This window comes from Cynocephalus volans, chromosome 1, assembly GCF_027409185.1.
Source record: "Cynocephalus volans isolate mCynVol1 chromosome 1, mCynVol1.pri, whole genome shotgun sequence".
In the NCBI taxonomy this organism is placed as follows: domain Eukaryota; kingdom Metazoa; phylum Chordata; class Mammalia; order Dermoptera; family Cynocephalidae; genus Cynocephalus; species Cynocephalus volans.
The window spans coordinates 115,235,515-115,253,556 of NC_084460.1; the positions used below are offsets into that span (position 1 = coordinate 115,235,515).

The window sequence follows — 18,042 nt, forward strand, 5'->3', positions numbered from 1 at the left end:
CTTCCCTTCCTTGTCTCATTATTAAGAATTACAATTGACTGTGCTGCCGATAGACCTCTAGGCAAAGAATATTTCATCTGTTTGCTGAATGAACTGGCATCTTCTTGGAATTCAGAGTCCTGGAACTTAATATTGGTTGCTAGATAACTTATGGTTGACTTCAACACCCTCCTTCACATTGGGAAAACTCTCAGGCTGTTTCAAAGCTTGAAATTTACCAGCGTTCATTTGCTTAAGTGAAAACACGGCAAACCACACTCTAGAATCTAGCAAAGAAATTATGAGAGGTAGCTATCAGAAAAGAAATTTACAAAAGGAAATAATCTAAATTACAAAGCGCTATGAAAACATAACAATGATGTTATTTCAAAAATGGTGCATGTCCAGAAATTCTACTTATGACAGTGAGATACTAAAAATAATTCAGGAAAATCATTCCCTAATTGTCCAATAAGGAGTACAGTAGAACTTCTTAGACTTAACATAATTTTGTTGAAGGCTGTTTTTCATTTCACAAGAATGGCTCTTCTCTCTCTCAGGGGCTAGTAGCAAGAGAAAGAATGCTGCATTCTATACCTAGGCCAGTGCTTGCAAATAGCAGTGTAGTGAAGTATTTTCTAGTAGTCCGATTTAAAAGAGGAAAGATAGAAAAGAGACGTTCAAAAGACCTCCCGAGCCCTCCATCAAAAACTTTCCATGAAAAACACTACAGGAACAACTGCCAACTGCAGTTGTTTCACAGCTGCCTGAAGTGGGAAAGCAAGCTATTGGATCTGTTGAGAGGTGCTACTTTGCTGATGGACTGGACATCACATTCATGTCCTGGGAATACGGGCATCACTGCAAATTATTGGAACTGTAATCAGTCTCAAGAAAAGTTGAATGGCTGCCGGAAGCAGCGGGCAGCAGCACCAGACAGCAGAACCGGGTGGCTCCACATGGCTCCCTCACCCCACCGCCTTGTACCGAGGCAGGGGGGGAGCTCCAGGACCCGCTCCTGCGCCCTGAACCGGCTCCATGCAGGTGAGCCCACCGGGGGTGGCTGGCAGCAACTCCAGCCAGTGGAACCATGTGGATCCACAGAGCCCCTCATCCTGCCTCAGACCTAGGGGGGAGCACCAGTCTATGGTTTTGACCCACCGAGTTTGGCCCAGCAGAATTCCACATGCCAGGGGCTCATTCTATGACCACAGAGTCCTGAACGGGAACCAAGGTGGTTTAACATAACCACCACCACACCTACTGTCAAGCAAAGACAATTCACCCCCCACAGTAGCAACCAAGGCCACTCCACAGCCAACCTCAGTGTAATAGAAGATGCAAACCCCCTAGTGAATGACCAAGCATCAGCGAAAAAACACTAGAAGCACCAACAATCAAGAAGAAATAACAACACCAAAAGAATACAGTAATGCCCCAAAGTTAGACTCCATGGAACAGGGAATCCTTGAAATGTCTGAAAAAGAATTTCGAGCAATGATCTTAAGAAAACTTGAAGAAATAAAAAGACTCAACTAGAGAACACAATGAAACAAGAAAAAACATCCAGAATATGAAGGAGGAAATCTACAAAGAGATTAATACCATAAAAAGGAATGTAGCAGAACTTCTAGAAATGAAAGACTCATTCAATGAAATAAAAAACATGTCTGAGAGCTTGCGCAGCAGGGTAGAACAAGCAGAAGAAAGAATTTCAGAGCTTGAAGATGGTCTTTTTGAAATAAGTCAGGCAGGCAAAAAAAAGTGAAAAAGAATTAAAAATAATGAGGAAAACCTATGAGAGATAGCAGACAGCCTCAAGTGCTCTAACATCCGAATTCTGGGTATTCCTGAAGGGCAGGAGAAAGGAAAAGGTATCAAAAACCTACTCAAGGAAATAGTAACAGAAAACTTCCCAGGTGTAGGGCAAGATACAGACCTTCAGATCCAGGAAGCTCAAAGGTTCCCAAACAGATTCAGCCCAAAAAGATCCTCCCCAAGACACATTATAGTTAAGTTTGCAAAACTCAAAGACAAAGAATTCTACAAGCAGCAAGAGAAAAGCGTCAGGTCACTTATAGGGGAACCCCCATCAAACTAACATCAGACTTCTCAGTCGAAACCCCACAGGCCAGAAGAAAGTGGAATGATATATTCAAAATACTAAAAGAAGAGAATTGCCAGCCAAGAATTCTTTACCCAGCAAGGCTCTTCTTCAGAAATGAGGGAGAAATAGTGTATTTCCCAGATAAACAAAAGTTGTGGGAGTTCATCACCACATGACCAGCCCTGCAAGAAATCCTCAAGAGAGTCATTCATCTGGAATCTGAATAATGGTGACCATCATCATGAATATACAAGTGAGAGCAAAACCCACAGTTAAAACAAAAATGCCAGCAAGAAAGGGAAAGAAGCTAAATCATTCTGTCTTAAATTCCCAATTCACATTGAAGAAGAGAAATAAAAGGGGAAATAATGATCAAAAGATATTTAAACCACCTAACCAAGTAGCAACTAAATGACAGGAATTAAATGACACTTGTCAATAACTACTCTGAATGTGAATGGACTAAACTCCCCAATCAAAAGACACAGACTGACTGACTGGATTAAAAAGCTAGACCCAAGTATATGCTGTCTTCAAGAGACCCACCTCACCTGTAAAGGCACTCATAGACTAAAAGTGAAGGGATGGAAAAAGATATACCATGCAAATGGAAACCAAAAACGAGCAGGAGTAGCTATTCTTACATCAGACAAAATAGACTAAGCCAAAAAAACATTAAAAAGGACAAAGAAGGCCATTATATAATGATAAAGGGAACTATCCAGCTAGAAGACATAACAGTCATAAACATGTATGCACCCAATACCGGAGCACCTAGATATATTAAGCAAACACTCTTAGACCTAAAGAAGGAGATAGGACCTAATACATTAATAGTGGGTGATCTGAACACCCCTCTCTCAGTATGGGACAGGACTTCCAGGCAACAAGTCAACCAAGAGACACACGATTTAATCTACACCCTAGACCAGCTGGACTTGGCAGATATATGCAAAACATTACACCAACAGCTAAAGAATACACTTTCTTCTCGTCAGCTCATGGTACATTCTCCACGATAGACCACATATTAGGTCACAAATCTAGTCTTGGCAAATTTAATAAAATTGAAATGATTCCAACAATCTTTTCAGACCACATGGACTAAAACTGGAGAAAAACAATAAGCAAATCACTGGAAGATATACAAATACATGGAAAATAAATAATATGCTCCTGAATGACCTATGGGTCCAAGAAGAAATTAAACAGGACATCAAAAAATTTCTAGAAACTAATGAAAATAAGGATACATCATACCAAAACTTGTGGGATACTGCAAAAGCAGTACTAAGAGGCAAATTTATTGCAGTAAATGCTTATATTAAAAAAATGGAAAGACTCCAAATAAACGACCTAACACTGTGCCTCAAAGAACTTGAAAAACAACAACAATACAAACCTAAAGGCAATAGACGGAAAGAAATAATTAAGATCAGAGCAGAACTAAATGAAATAGAGACCCAAAAAACAATAGAAAAGATCAGCAAAACTAAAAGTTGGCTTTTCAAGAAGATAAACAAAATAGACACACCATTAGCTAGATTAACAAAAAAAGGAGAGAGAAGACCCTAATAACAAAAATCAGAAATGAAAAGGGAGGCATTACAACTGACACCACAGAAATACAAAGAATCATTAGAGACTATTATAAACAACTGTATGACAACAAATTTGAAAATCTGGAAGATATAGATAAGTTTTTAGACACATATAAATTACCAATACTGAACCAAGAAGAGATAGAAAACCGGAACAGACCAATAACAAGCAAGGAGATTGAAGTGATAATTAGCAATCTTCCAACAAAAAAAAGTCTGGGTCCAGATGGCTTTACAGCTGAATTCTATCAAACTTTTAAAGAGGAGTTAATACCAATTCTCATGAAACTGTTGCAAATGATTGAAACAGATGCTACTCTCCCAAACTCATTCTATGAGGCCAACATAACTCTGATACCAAAACCAGATAAAGACACAACAAAAAAAGAAAGTTACAGGCCAATATCCTTGATGAACCTAGATGCAAAAATCCTCAACAAAATATTAGCAATTAGAATACAGCAGCATATTAAAAAAATTATACACTATGATCAAGTGGGATTCATCCCAGGGAATGCAAGGATGGTTCAACCTACAAAAGTCAATAAATGTGACACATCACATCAACAAGCTCAAGGACAAAGACCATATGATCATCTCAATAGATGCTGAAAGAGCATTTGACAAAATTCACATTCCTTCACGATAACGACTCTCAACAAATTAGGTATAGAAGGAAAGTATCTCAACACATTAAAAGCCATTTATGACAATCCCACTGCCAGTATTATTGTAAATGGGGAAATATTGAAGGCCTTCCCCATAAGGACAGGAATAAGACAAGGATGTCCACTCTCACCACTTCTATTCAATATAGTATTGGAGGTACTAGCTAGAGAAATCAGGCAAGAGAAAGAAATAAAGGAAATCCAAATTGGGAAAAATAAAGTCAAACTTTCCCTATTTGCAGACAACATGATACTATATTTAGAAAAACCTAAAGGCTCTATCAAAAAACTCCTAGAGCTGGTTGATATCTTCAGTAATGTTGCAGGATACAAAATAAATGCCCCCAAATGAGTAGCATTTATATACTCAAATAATGAATTAACAGAAAGAGAAATAGAGAAAGTAAGCCCATTTACAATTGTCACCAAAAAAAGATGATACCTAGGGATCAATTTAACCAAGGAGGTGAGAGACCTCTACAATGAGAATTACAAACCATTTCTGAAAGAAATTAAAGACACAAAAAGATGGAAAGATATTCCATGCTCTTGGATTGGAACAATTAACGTTGTGAAAATGTCCATACTACCCGAAGTGATCTACAGATTCAATGCAATTCCCATCAAAATGCCAATGACATTCTTCACAGAAATGAAAAAAACAATCTTACCTTTCATATGAAAAAACAAAAGACCCTGAATAGCCAAAGCAACCCTGAGCAAAAAAAAAAACAAAGCCGGAGGCATAACTCTGCCTGACTTCAAATTATACTACAAAGCTGTTATAGCCAAAATAGCATGGTACTTGTATAAAAATAGATGTTCAGACCAGTGGAGTAGAATTGAGAACCCAGATATCACTCCTCAGGCTTACAGCCATCTGATATTAGACAAAGACAAAAAGAAATCTACATTGGGGAAAAGACTGCCTCTTTAACAAGTGGTGCTGGGAAAACTGGATATCCATATGCAGAGGAATGAAACTACATATGCATCTCTGACCATACACAAAATCAACTCAAAATGGATTAAAGACCTAAGTATAAGACCCGAAACTGTAAAATTACTAAGGGAAAATATAGGTGAAATACTTCAGCAGTTAAGTCTGGGTACAGGCTTTATGAACATGAGCCCGAAAGCACAAGCAGCAAAAGAAAAAATAAACAAGTGGAACTACATAAAACTAAAATGTTTCTGCACAGCAAAAGAAACAATCAACAGAGTGAAAAGACAACCTACAGAGTGAGAGAAAATTTTTGCCAAGATTTGCCAAAATGTTTGCCAACAATTTATGCATCTGACAAGGGACTAATATCCAGAATATACGAAGAACTCAAGCATTTATACATTAAAAAAAGTGACCCAATTAAAAAATGGGCAAAGGAGCTGCACAGACATTTTTCAAGGGAAGACATACAAATGGCCAACAGATACATGAAAAAATGTTCAACATCACTAGTCATCAGGGAAATGCAAATTAAAACCACATTCAGTTACCACTTCACTCCAGTTAGAGTGGCTATAATCAAAAAGACACTGAATAACAAATGCTGGTGAGGGTGTGTAGAGAAGAGAACACTACTGCACTGTTGGTGGGACTGTAAATTAGTACAGCCACTTTGGAAAACAATTTGGAGGTTTCTCAAACAACTACAGATAGATCTTCCATATGATCCAGCAATCCCTCTTCTGGGAATACATCCAGAGGAATGGAAATCATCATGTTAGAGAGATATCTGCACCCCCATGTTTAATGCAGCTCTGCTTACAATAGCCAAGATATAGAACCAACCTAAATGTCTATCAATAGATGATTGAATAAGGAAACTGTGGTATATATACACTATGGAATACTACTTTGCCATAAAGAGTGAAATACTCCCATTTGCAGCAACATGGATGAACCTGGAGAAACTTATGTTGAGTGAAACAAGCAAAGCACAGAGGGATAAATACCACATGTGCTCACTCATATGTGGGAGCTAAGAGAGAAAGGAAGGCAGGAAAGAAAGACCACAGAAGTGCCATGATCCAACAGAGGGAGGGAACAGTCCTAGGGCTACAAATTGGAGTTGAGGGGAGAGGGGGAAGGGGAGGAAGGTTGGGGGATAATTGGGAGGGGACAAAGGGGTAAAAAAGTAATTTCTGGTAATGGATATGCCCCCAGTATGAATCTGGCCCACACATCATGGACTGGAGGGGGGACAATCAGCTTTGTATCTCATGAATATTCATAATAAGTAAATGAACATTTCAGCCAAGAATTTTATATACGGCAAAACTATCTTTCAGAAAAGGAAGAAGAAATCCAGACATTCCAGAACAACAAACACTGAGAGAAATTGTTGCTAGCAGACCTGCCCTACAAGAAGTACTGAAGTGAGTTCATCAGGCTGAAGTGAAAGGATGCTAGACAGCAACTGAAATCTACATGAAGAAATGTAGGATACAGAAATCGCCCTGATGTTATAACAAAAATGAACTGGCTTGCTCCAGTTGTATGGGAAGGCACTTTCAACAGAGAGGTCCTGGAAAGAAACTACAGAAGGCAAAATCTCACCACGGGTTTGGCTGTCTTTGCCACTGGCAGGCTGGTGGATGAGTACCTGAAGCTGTCCATAACGTCAGCCAATAAGTACTTCATGACTGGCTACTGAGTTGTTGTCTACATCATAGCGGATTTCTCCTTCCAGCTGCCTGACTTGGAGTCAAGTCCTCTTTGAACATTCCAGATGTTCAGAGTGAAGGAGGAAGACCTGTGGAACGACCACGACGTGGTACGCATGAGAAGCTTGGGCCGGCACATCCAGTTTGAAGTTGACTTCCTCTTCAGCATGTTTGCCAATCAGGTCTTCCAGAACGACTTTGGGGTGGAGATCCTGGGCACCTCTGTGGCTCAGCTCCATGCGTGGTGGTATTTTCAGAATACCAAGAATTTCCCTTAGAAGAGAAGGCCTAAGTCGGCAGCTTACATCCCGTTTGGACAGGGAGATGTCTATGATGACGGCTCGGCTGTTGGTGGCACGTCCCATGAGATATTAAACCTCATCCAAAACTAGCTGAGTGGAACTACCCAGGACATCAAAAATGGACTTAACAGCACCTATGAAAGGCACCTAAACAAATATTTTTTTTCTCAATAAACCCTCCAAGTTGTTATCACCAGAATACAGATGGGACCTGACATTTACCCTCCCTGCCCAGATTCGATAAATCAAGGTGGTGCATCATTCCCAGAGGAATTATGATTAGGCCATTGAGTTTACAGACTAATAAATGAATCACAGCAGTCTTTTATAAATATACAGTGTCTTAAAACCTTCCATTTTTTAGAGATGTAAAAATTTACACTCTTCCAAAAGGAATTTTTCCCCTTGCAATTTCGAACCATCCAATTTGGTTAATACAGGATAAAGAATAAAAGGATGATTATTTAATGTTAAAAAAATAAAATTAAAATAAAAGAGGAAAATATATACATGAAATTTTTAATAACATGTTTTATTTAACATAACATATCCAAAATATGTAGTCAATATAAAAATTATTGAAATATTTTACATTTATGCTAAGTCTTCAAAATATGCTGTGTATTTTATAATTGTACTACATCTCAACACCTAACTGCCTGCCATACAAATCAATAATTATTTCAGTGACCCATAATATGAATCCTGAGGACAATAAGGTACAAGAAAACAAAGATCACTTATGTTCTGAAAAACATATATTGAAAGAAGGTGTGAGACAAAAGTTCTACTTTAAGCCTGCTGCCTGGTTGCCTTCATTCCTTCCATCCTTACATTGATCTTTCCTTCCAGCAATACCCTGGCCTTGGCACTGTGCCAAAGAACTCAACTGTGAACAAGACAGTTACAATCAGTACCCTCATGAAGTTGATCTTCTGGTGGGAAGGAGAGAATGAAATAAATAATTCTATAATTGATCGATTACAAATATGAGAACCGTTCTGCAGGAATCCTGGCTGCTATGGAGGATGGGCCTTATCTAGTCTCTAGGGAGTCAAAAATGCCTTCCCTCTGGACATAACATTGAAGATGAGTCCTACGGAACGAGGAGGAGTTAGGTAAGGGAGCAGGTAGGTGAGGGGAAATGCGGGGAGTGGGAAATAATATTCCACTCAAGGTTAAAAATAAGAGAAAAGGTTCAAGGGCAGAAAGGACTTTGGTGAGTTTAAATAATCAAAAGTGTGGCTGAAGTTTAGAGACTAAGAGTATGGAAGGTGGCCCAAGATGAGTCCAGATCATTCAGAGTGTTAGAGGCCATGGCTTAAGTAGCAATGTGAAAGCAAGGGTCATCTGGGAAACTCTGGATGGAAACAGCAGAAGACACAGGGAGCACACACAAAGGGCAGTCTAGGGTAACACTTCTTACTGCACTTGCCCACTGACCAAACACTGACATAGTGGTCCATCCATGCCCAGGCTGACCACCCCTGCTCCTAGCTTTACCAGTGACATTTAGGTAAAAACTTAAACACCATCGCACAAATCTAGCCTTTGATTTTATCTACCTTTTGTCCAAGAATAATAGCCTTTCTCTTCTTACCGTTTATTTGTGGTCTTTTTCCCTACTGCCTGTCTCAATAACAAAACACATCACCATAAAAAATAGAGTACAAAGTCACTCAAACAAAACAGCTGGCTTTCCTAAGCAATAGCATTTTTTTTCCTCCTTTGCTATTACTAACCTAAAGCAAGTAATCAACCAAAAATTACAATTATGTAACATTTATAATTCATAATTATATACTGTACACTAATCATTTCCCTTAAATAATAAATCCTATTAATCCAAAATATATAATTATTGAATTTGACTTATAAAAATTACTCTGTAGAAGGAATGCCTATATTTTAAACTTTTGAATTTTGAGAGAAGTAATGGAAAGTCATTGAAAAGTTTTAAGAATAAGAACGATACAGTCTAACCTATATTTTCAGAGCTCAGTAGAGACTGCTAGAAAAAGAATAGGCAGAAAGACGGGCAGGGACAAGTTAGAAAGTAACAACACTAACAACAGCAGATTAATGAAGAGATGACAGTTACTTGGAGTAAGGATTGTTCATGGAGACAAAAAATAGTTTGGGATATAGAATTTTCTTTACTTTGTTATCAACTGCACATGGGCAGAGAGGGAAATGTGAGGGAGGGCAGTAAAAATAGAAAGGGTAAGTATGTAACCCTGTTATAGCCAGAATTTTCTTATAAAGATAATAGAGTACATCCTTAATTGGTCTATTCCCCCCAAAAGAACAAACACTCCCCAGCATGGCATGAAAGACAAAAACCAGAGTTTATACTTCTCCGAGCTATTCAAGATCCCTCTCTCCTTGTGAGCTGCATTGACCACTGAGCCCCGCATGCCTCTGTGAGATATCAGGCAGCCGATGGGAGGCAGCACATGCTATCTTTTATCCTTGCTCCTGTGTGTATCTTTGCACTGCTCATGTGCTGGTGTGACAGCAAACCAAAGCATGTCTTAAACCAGGCAGTCTTAAAACAAGGCCAAGTGATCCTTCTTACCAGTCTCTGAAGCCAGATAAACCTTGTGGTCAGACTTCCCTTCACACGCCAAATATGAGTCCAAGCCTCCTGATTTAAACAAGACATATGGCGATGACATTATTTGAAAAGGAGAACATTAGAAGAAGAACAGATTTGGGAGTAAATCTACAAATTCATTTTGGGATATTTTGAGTTTGAGGCACCAAGTGGAAGTTGGATACACAGGTTTGGAGCTCAGAAGAGAAGTCTTGATGAGGATATAAATCTGGCAGTAGTTGACTTTTGAGAAGTAAAGCCATGAGAGTACAGTGTGAAGGTTTAGCACCCAGGACTGAGCCTTGAAAACCCCTAAGGATGGATCAGCAGAGGGTAAACTGATTAAGGAGACTGAGGAGAAACCAGGAGGATAGGATAAAGAATATTTCAAAAAGAAGGATTGACCAGCAGTGTTGAGTGCTTCCAAAAGGTCACATAAATGAGGTTGCAAAGTATTCACTAGATTTAGTAAATTGGACGTCATCAGCAATGGTAGCAAGAGCAGTTTTGTTAGTATGGAGTGCAGATATTAGATTAGAAGAGATGAGTGAGAGGTGAAGAAAAGTTGACAGTAAATATAGATGATTTGTTAAAAGGTTAAACATCAAAAAGAAGAGAGGTAGGCACTCTTTCAATCCCGAGAAAGGATTGGATTCTGTGGGAAGGTTATCTAATGTTTTATAGAGATTTAAGCATGTTGAATTGAAAATAGCAAGAATCCAGTAAAGAGGGTTAAAAGTAAAGTATCTTCCCTATGAAGGTGAGAGAGGATGAGATTTAGAACACAGGAGATTGGTCTCAGCTAGAAGAAAAAAACATCTTCATTGTACTAGAAGGAAAGCAGGATAGAACAGATATCAGCTTACTTAGATGCAAAAGTGTTGAGGAGCCCCCAAATGTGGTATCTCCTCTTCACAGCAGGTATTTCTAACTCAAGATTTCCAATACATATGACAGAATTCTTAGAGAGAAAAAACAAATGCATATAATATATTTATATACATGTATATAAGCTATCTCTCAGACTAAACTATATATATATCTGCTGAGAATGGCTGTTTTACTGAGCCATCATAGGTTTCCCACTATAAACTCCAAGAAAGTCATTCACAGATGATCATGTTACTGATACACCCCTAGAATTGTGCAGACCATCATCTGCACAGACATATGACAGTTTGTGTTCTTGAGGCAGGCAAGAAGGGTGAAGAGGGACTGTCTTAAGTGTCAGGAGAACCTGACTCAATTCCTATAACTCTGTAACTCTCATTTTGGGTGAGTCACTTACCATCTCTGTTTTACAATGTCCTCATCTGTATAAAGTAGTGACACATATGTTGATAGATTGATTGATTTGAGGAAAAGGGAGAAGAAATGGCTTTTCAGGTAGCACATGCAAAGACAGTTACAAAAGGGCTTGTCACGTTTAAAGGAATTTCAGTGTGGCTGTGGCAGGAATGCCCACAGGTTCTGAGCACTGAGGCTGTATGTAAAGTATCAAGTACCTCATGACCACTGAGCTCCTTCTTTTAGTATTTATTGTTATATTATGACATCATAATAACATATCTTAAATTTATGTAGACTTTTTTCTAATTTAAATAACATTTTAACACATATGTTTTATTTGTTCCACAAAACACAGCTTTAAAGTAGGTGACAGTCAAACACACTCATAATATTTGTAGGGCAAGACAACAAATGGAGACCTACATACCATATGTCTAATATTTAAATTTATAAATCAAGGTAACTAACTATCAAAATATGTTTGGTTTTGTTATTTGAAAATTATACCTTTCTAATTCAAACAGATTTCTTGGGCTCCTCGGAGTCTTTCACCCAACAGCGCAGCACTGGGAGAACTCATCCCGTCGGCTCATAGTTCAGACCTCTTCTCTTCCTACCCTGGGCTCCAGCCAACCAACACTGCAAGAAGCCTCATATGGATTCATGTGGACACAGCTTATATGTCCAAACACTATCCATACCTCCTGCACACAGCCTTGGTGACCTTCCAGGCCTAAGGGTATATCCCCTACAATGCAATTTGCTGTTGGGAATACAGATAAGGAAGAGGCCCACACAGCTCCTGGAAGGGGGCTCAGTGACATTTGGATAGGACTTCCAGGGTTCCAGATACCTGAAATGTGGTACAGAATGGGAAAGCACGAACTCCAGGTGAACATGCCCCTTTAACCCCTTGGACTTCTTGCCCCATGGAGAAGAACGTGCTTGGAGGACAGCCAGAGAGGAGTCCGGGACAAAGGCTCCTGTCTCAGAATTAAAAGAGTCGTTAGTATTCTTATTAGTCTACTTTAACATTAAGGTAACTTGGGCCCAGGCAGATTGCAATTGTTATTTAACCCAACTACTAGAACATAATAAGCTTTCAAAATGGGGTGAATAAATGAAGAATAAATGACACACTTAGTTAGAGACATTGTCTGAACATGAACACAGGCTTCTCTTCCTCTCTCCAGAGCTAATTCTACAGTTTCAGGCTGACCTAAATACATACTGCTATGTGAATTTTTCATGGTTTAAATACTCTTCTTGATAGCTCATTCACTTTCACATTTATCTTTACATTAGTGTGTAAGTATACATGCACGTATTCGTGTACACACACACACACACACACACACACACAAACACTCACTACAGGCTAGCTGCAGTTTATCTCAGTAACACATTTTAAATATGGTTTGCAGAAAACACTGTTTAAGTCCCATTTCATTACTTGATTTTCCCTATACAAATTTCATCTGTCATAAGTTCTGATTTATGACTCAGGCATGCAATGCTTACAAACCTCACCTTCCAAAACAACATTTCAATCTCATCAAAAATTACTTTTCTTACTTTCTTAAATGTATTATAGATATAAAGTTCTATCATCAACTGGAATTCCAAAGAATAAACATGAATATGAAAGTTAAAGAAAGGCTCTGATACAATCATTATTATAGTAATTTATATAATTTTTCTTTTTTCTTTTTTTCCTTCTATACACATGGCAATGCATGAACAGGAACAGAGCATTGTCTAAAGAACAAATGACCAATTGAGTAGATGCAGAAATAAAACTACTTCTGACCTACCCAATAAAGAGGCAACTGGGAGAGACAACCTTATATAATGGAAAGAACAGTGGAATTGGAGTCAAAAGCTGGGGGGCAAAAAAGGAAACTAAATCTTATTGAACACTTACAATGCTGCAGGCACGGGGCTAGTGCCTTTACATGCTTTATTGTTAAAAATGTCAAAGGCTGACATTTACCTGTCTGGTGCTCTCTTATCTCTAATATGAATATTTCTATGAGTAACAATATAAATAACAATAACATAAATATGAAAAGGGGCAATTGCTGGCAGGGACCTGCACTGTGTTCGAGAAAGAGTACAGAAAAATACCCGTAGTGTTCCTGCCTCATACATGGTATCACTACACTGAAGTCCTAGGGTCGTAATCAGATCGCATTATTATCAGTGAATCATAATGTGCCCTGACGCGCTTGCATAAGGGAACATCCTACAGAGGGGTTGCTTAATATTTTATGATGATATCTCCAAGGAAGAAGTCTAATGGCACCTCATAGTTAGCCCTTTTATGATTTCACAGAATAGATGTGACAAGTGTAAGACCAGGCAGAAGCTACTCAGAAGCTCAAAATTTTAAGGTTCAAATGAACCAAAAGTATATCTAACCATCTAGTTAGATGATTAGACATCCAAAGATGTCTCTTTATTTTTAAGCTCAGAAAAGAAAATGGTTTATTAATAAACTAATTCAGAAAGCCAGGCCTACTTGAATGACCTTTGATAATTTTTTAAAAATAGATCTTACGTCTTATTTCATTCTTTCAGTAAATCAGTAGTTATTTTCAATAAACTGAGCAGTAGAACAGAAATGTCATGACTTTAAAGTTTGATTATAGCTGCTCTTAATTGTTTTATGTAATTGAAAATATGTAAAACATAAGTGTTTATAAAAATAAATAAAGACAGGCAATCCAAATCAGTGTAATGGAATCTCAACTATAAAAAAATGAATCATTATATTAGAGGGTAATTTGGAGTGTATTAGGATTTATAATGCATTTTATTTATAATATGTAAAGGTATAAAGATTAATATATATTAGGTGGGTTTTTGGGGGGTTTTTTTGTTTTTATTTCTTGGTCTGAAGAAATGCAATGATGTACCAGATATTGTAGAGGTTACAATTAGAAATCAGATATAGATCATGCCCTAAAAGAATTCAGTCTATTAAGGGAGATACATGATTTACAATCACATAATCTCAATATGTGAATACAGAAGGTAAAATAAAAATTTAAAAACTGATATCATTTGTTTTTTTAACTAAAGTCATCATAAATTTATATTTTAAAAATATTTCACATTATTGAAAGCAACTTGCTTTATGATGCCAGAAACTGTGAAATACTATAAATAAGTATTCAAGTTTAAAAAACATATTTAAAAAGATATTCACATTTTTAAAAAATAAAGCATATGGAAAAGAAGAAAAATAAAATGAGCAAAACCTTCACTTACATCTAAAGAAATATAAAGCAGTGTCAAAATTTTGTCATTTATGACCTGATACTGCTGTCTGTGATAGCAAATTATTGAAAAAAGAGGCAAAAAAGAAGAAGAAAACAATGGTAACTAAAAAAAAAACATTGTCTTATAATGAAACAGAATTAAATAACTAACACATATTTAAAGATTTAAATTAACAATACATATTCCACAACTTTTCCCCTCAGGTCTGGGACAATCTGGACTGAGCATTTCTTCAAGAGGAAGTTTGAAAGCTACTTACATATACTTCAATGCAATCCTGTCAACATGAGCACTTCCTTTTTTCTAGTCTAGATTTTAAAAAGGAAACTGAGCATACCAAGTCGTTAGTGTGTAATTGACTTAATAAGGTAAAAAGAAGTAAAAAGCTAAAATTTAGATCAATTTCACTTTGATTCTGCTTTAAATCACTTTTAAATCTTTATTCAACACAAAAGGCTAAGAAACAGGCATTTTCTTATGAGTGATTAAGACTCACTTTTCAAAATGCGTAATTTTTAAACAAGGTTATAAACCAGAGGTGTCAGGTACAAGCTGCTGTCAACCTAGATGATGGCACAAAAATCAACCCAAGGAACAAATGGTGAAGTGAGTATTATATGTCTGATTAAGATCATCGTCCATAATATCTGGGCAATAAATAGAACTTCCTTTACTTAAATATCATGTTCTAAGGTTCTCATTTCAATTTTGAAATATTTAATCTAAACCAAGAAAGGCACCATGGTAACCCAGGTATATAAAGAAAGAGCTTTTCTGTAGGCTGACTCATAACCACTGACTTAGTTCACTTCATTTAGGAAAAACATTCCGACATCTGAGTTTTCTTTCCTTAGAACACATCCAACATGTGCTCTAAGGCTGCTTAGATTGCATACTACATGGCAAATATCAAAAAGGAGGGACGGAAGAGGCCCTTTTGTGTCATATATTTATTTCTCAGTTTGGATAACTGCTGGAACATGCAGCCATGCAGTTTCCCATCTCTATTCATTTATTTGTTCATGTGCTCACCACCCACATTTACTGCCTATTGAAATTCTCATCTTCCCCGGCCTGGTGCAAATGCCATGCTTCAGAATGTGGGAGCTGAAGGTAAGTGCACTGAGAGAGGATAAAGAGATTGCATCCATCGGACAAGATCTCAGGCAGTCACAGTTACTTTAAGGCCACTTAAAGGTGCTTTTGTAAGCAGTTGGGAACTGTTGCAAAGGTTTTTTCATATGAAAATTCCATGATAATAGTGTGTTTTTAAAAAGTCTGTGTAAAGAATGATCAGAGATTCAAGAAAAGGGACTCACTGTTTAAGTCCCATTTCATTACTTGATTTTCCCTATACAAAACTATGGCAGGAGGGATGAAAAAAAGAAAACATGGAATAAAAGTTGTCAGCTACATGATGTCAATGACTCTGCCTGATTCATGTTAATGTCCCTTATGGTTCCCAGAAAGTCCTCAGTTAGTAACCTAATGAATAAACAAAGAAATAAAACATCACAGAGATAAAATCAACGAAGTATGTGACTGGATAGGAGGCTAAAGAGGAGACAAGTCAAGGAGAAGTAGAGTTTCCAACCTAGCAGACAAGAAGATTCTTCTCAGAAAACTACCACTATTTGCTAAATGTCTACTAGATACCCTTAGTAATATCATTCACTGAGATGGGAAACTAAACATACAAAGCAGATTGGGGTCTGCAGAAAGATAATAACAAATTCAAAATGAGATAGTGGAACAACTACATGGAGTATCTAGCATGTAGTTGGAAATTTCAATGAGGAGCTCAGATATCAATCTGTGAGTCAGAAATGTAGAAGAGACAGATGAAGTCAATAAGAAAGAGCTTATACAGAGAAATGGGAGCAGAGAAAGGAGAAAATAAATAAATCAGTAATACCTCTATTAAGAATATCATTCAGCAAACACTAATGTTCATGAAGATGACCCAACTCTCACAGACACAGCAGTTGACAAATTCAGAGTCTAGCAGAACAAAAACTATAGGAAACAAATAATTTCAATAAAGTGGTACAGGTGTTAAGATAAAAGAATCTACAGAGAAGGTGGGTGCACAAAGGAGAAGGTGGACAGTTTTACCTGGGAAGTGGGCCTGAATGATGAATGCGTGCTTGTATGAGCAAAGGAGGACAAAGAGAACTACTCTTTTGGGATTAGCAAAATGTATAATCTCTTCATTACATAAATTTACAAAGTGTAACAGTGCAATTGGGCAAAACAATATGCTCAGACTACAATATGCTCAGTTTAAAACTAAACACAGTAAGGCCTTCGAGCATACAGTTTACATGTTGTGAAATCTACCTGTAAAAGTGCCTGAATCAATTTGTGTAAAGTCTAGACCAACTGGAGACTTAGTTGAGAATGCAGGCAAAAACATCTCATGAAAATCCTAGTAGTTTAGTTAACCCTGAAAATAATAAAATTGCTACTGTGAAATTATAAAGTTGTTTTCTCAAAGCACAGTATAAAAAGCAGTTCAAGGACAGCTGACCAAATATTATTGTGCACAGGGATAAAGTGTTCTCCTAAAGGAAATTCTAATCTAGACTGAAAATATTTTACTCTGGGTTTATCAGATTAAACTTGGATTATTATGTTTGATTCCAAGCAACACCCTCTACAATGATATTGATAAATTTGAGTTTGTAAACAGGTAGGTAATCAGGATGGTCAGCATACCTCCTATATGCAATGCAATTTTAGGTGCTATTAATTCATCTCAAATTAATTATTGCCAAATTTAGGCTAAGTCAGTTTTGGGTCCTGATTTTCAGACTAGAAAACTGAGGACCAGAAAGGTTAAATAACTTGACCATGTCTCTACTGGCCTCTAAGTTTGTCAAATTTTTCAGTACATCATATTACCCCTACAGAGGGGCTTGAATCCACTTGTGTAAGCAAGAAGTGAGAAACTAGGAAAGGTAGATTGGAAGTGGTAAGACATGGAATGACTAGGGAGTGTGAGGAGGTTTGGCATAGTAAGTTGTCTAGAGCCTTGCTAATCAATGTGTGGGCACTAGACCAGCAGAACTGAATGACCTGGGAGAGACTCCCAAGACCACCTAGACTTCCTGAAGCAGAATTTGCATTTTAACAAGATACTGGGTGATTCAAATGTACATTAGAATTTGAGAAGCACTGATCTAAAGCACTATTATGTAGAAAATAGATTAGAGCTTTTTCCTTTGTTTTTGTTTTATAAAAGACTTTAATTAAGGAGCTTGCAAGTGACAAACTTGGGATTAACATTTGGGAAAATAAAACATTTAATAATCAGAGATGACAACATATGTAATGATCAACCATTGGAATTTAAGAGTAAGATTCCTGACTCTTTAAATTGTTCAAGTAGACGGCTGGACTAAATATAAAATTCTTGGTGTTCTGTACCTCCACTAACCCACAATCTTCTTAAGAGAAAGGCCTGTATCTTTTTCTCTATAGAGCCATACTTCAGTATTAGATAGATAGGTAAACAAATGTCTCTCAGATCATTGAAAATGTAAAT

At 37.3% G+C, this 18,042-nt stretch overlaps 1 protein-coding gene and 1 pseudogene across 2 annotated transcripts in view; one reads left to right on the forward strand and one right to left on the reverse strand.

Annotated features, from left to right (window-relative positions):
- FGF12 (fibroblast growth factor 12) overlaps positions 1-18,042 on the reverse strand; it is a 367,576-nt gene that overhangs the window by 225,888 nt on the left and 123,646 nt on the right. The gene's annotated exons all lie outside the window — the stretch shown is intronic.
- Positions 561-7,607, forward strand: LOC134386283 (glycosyltransferase 6 domain-containing protein 1-like; annotated as a pseudogene).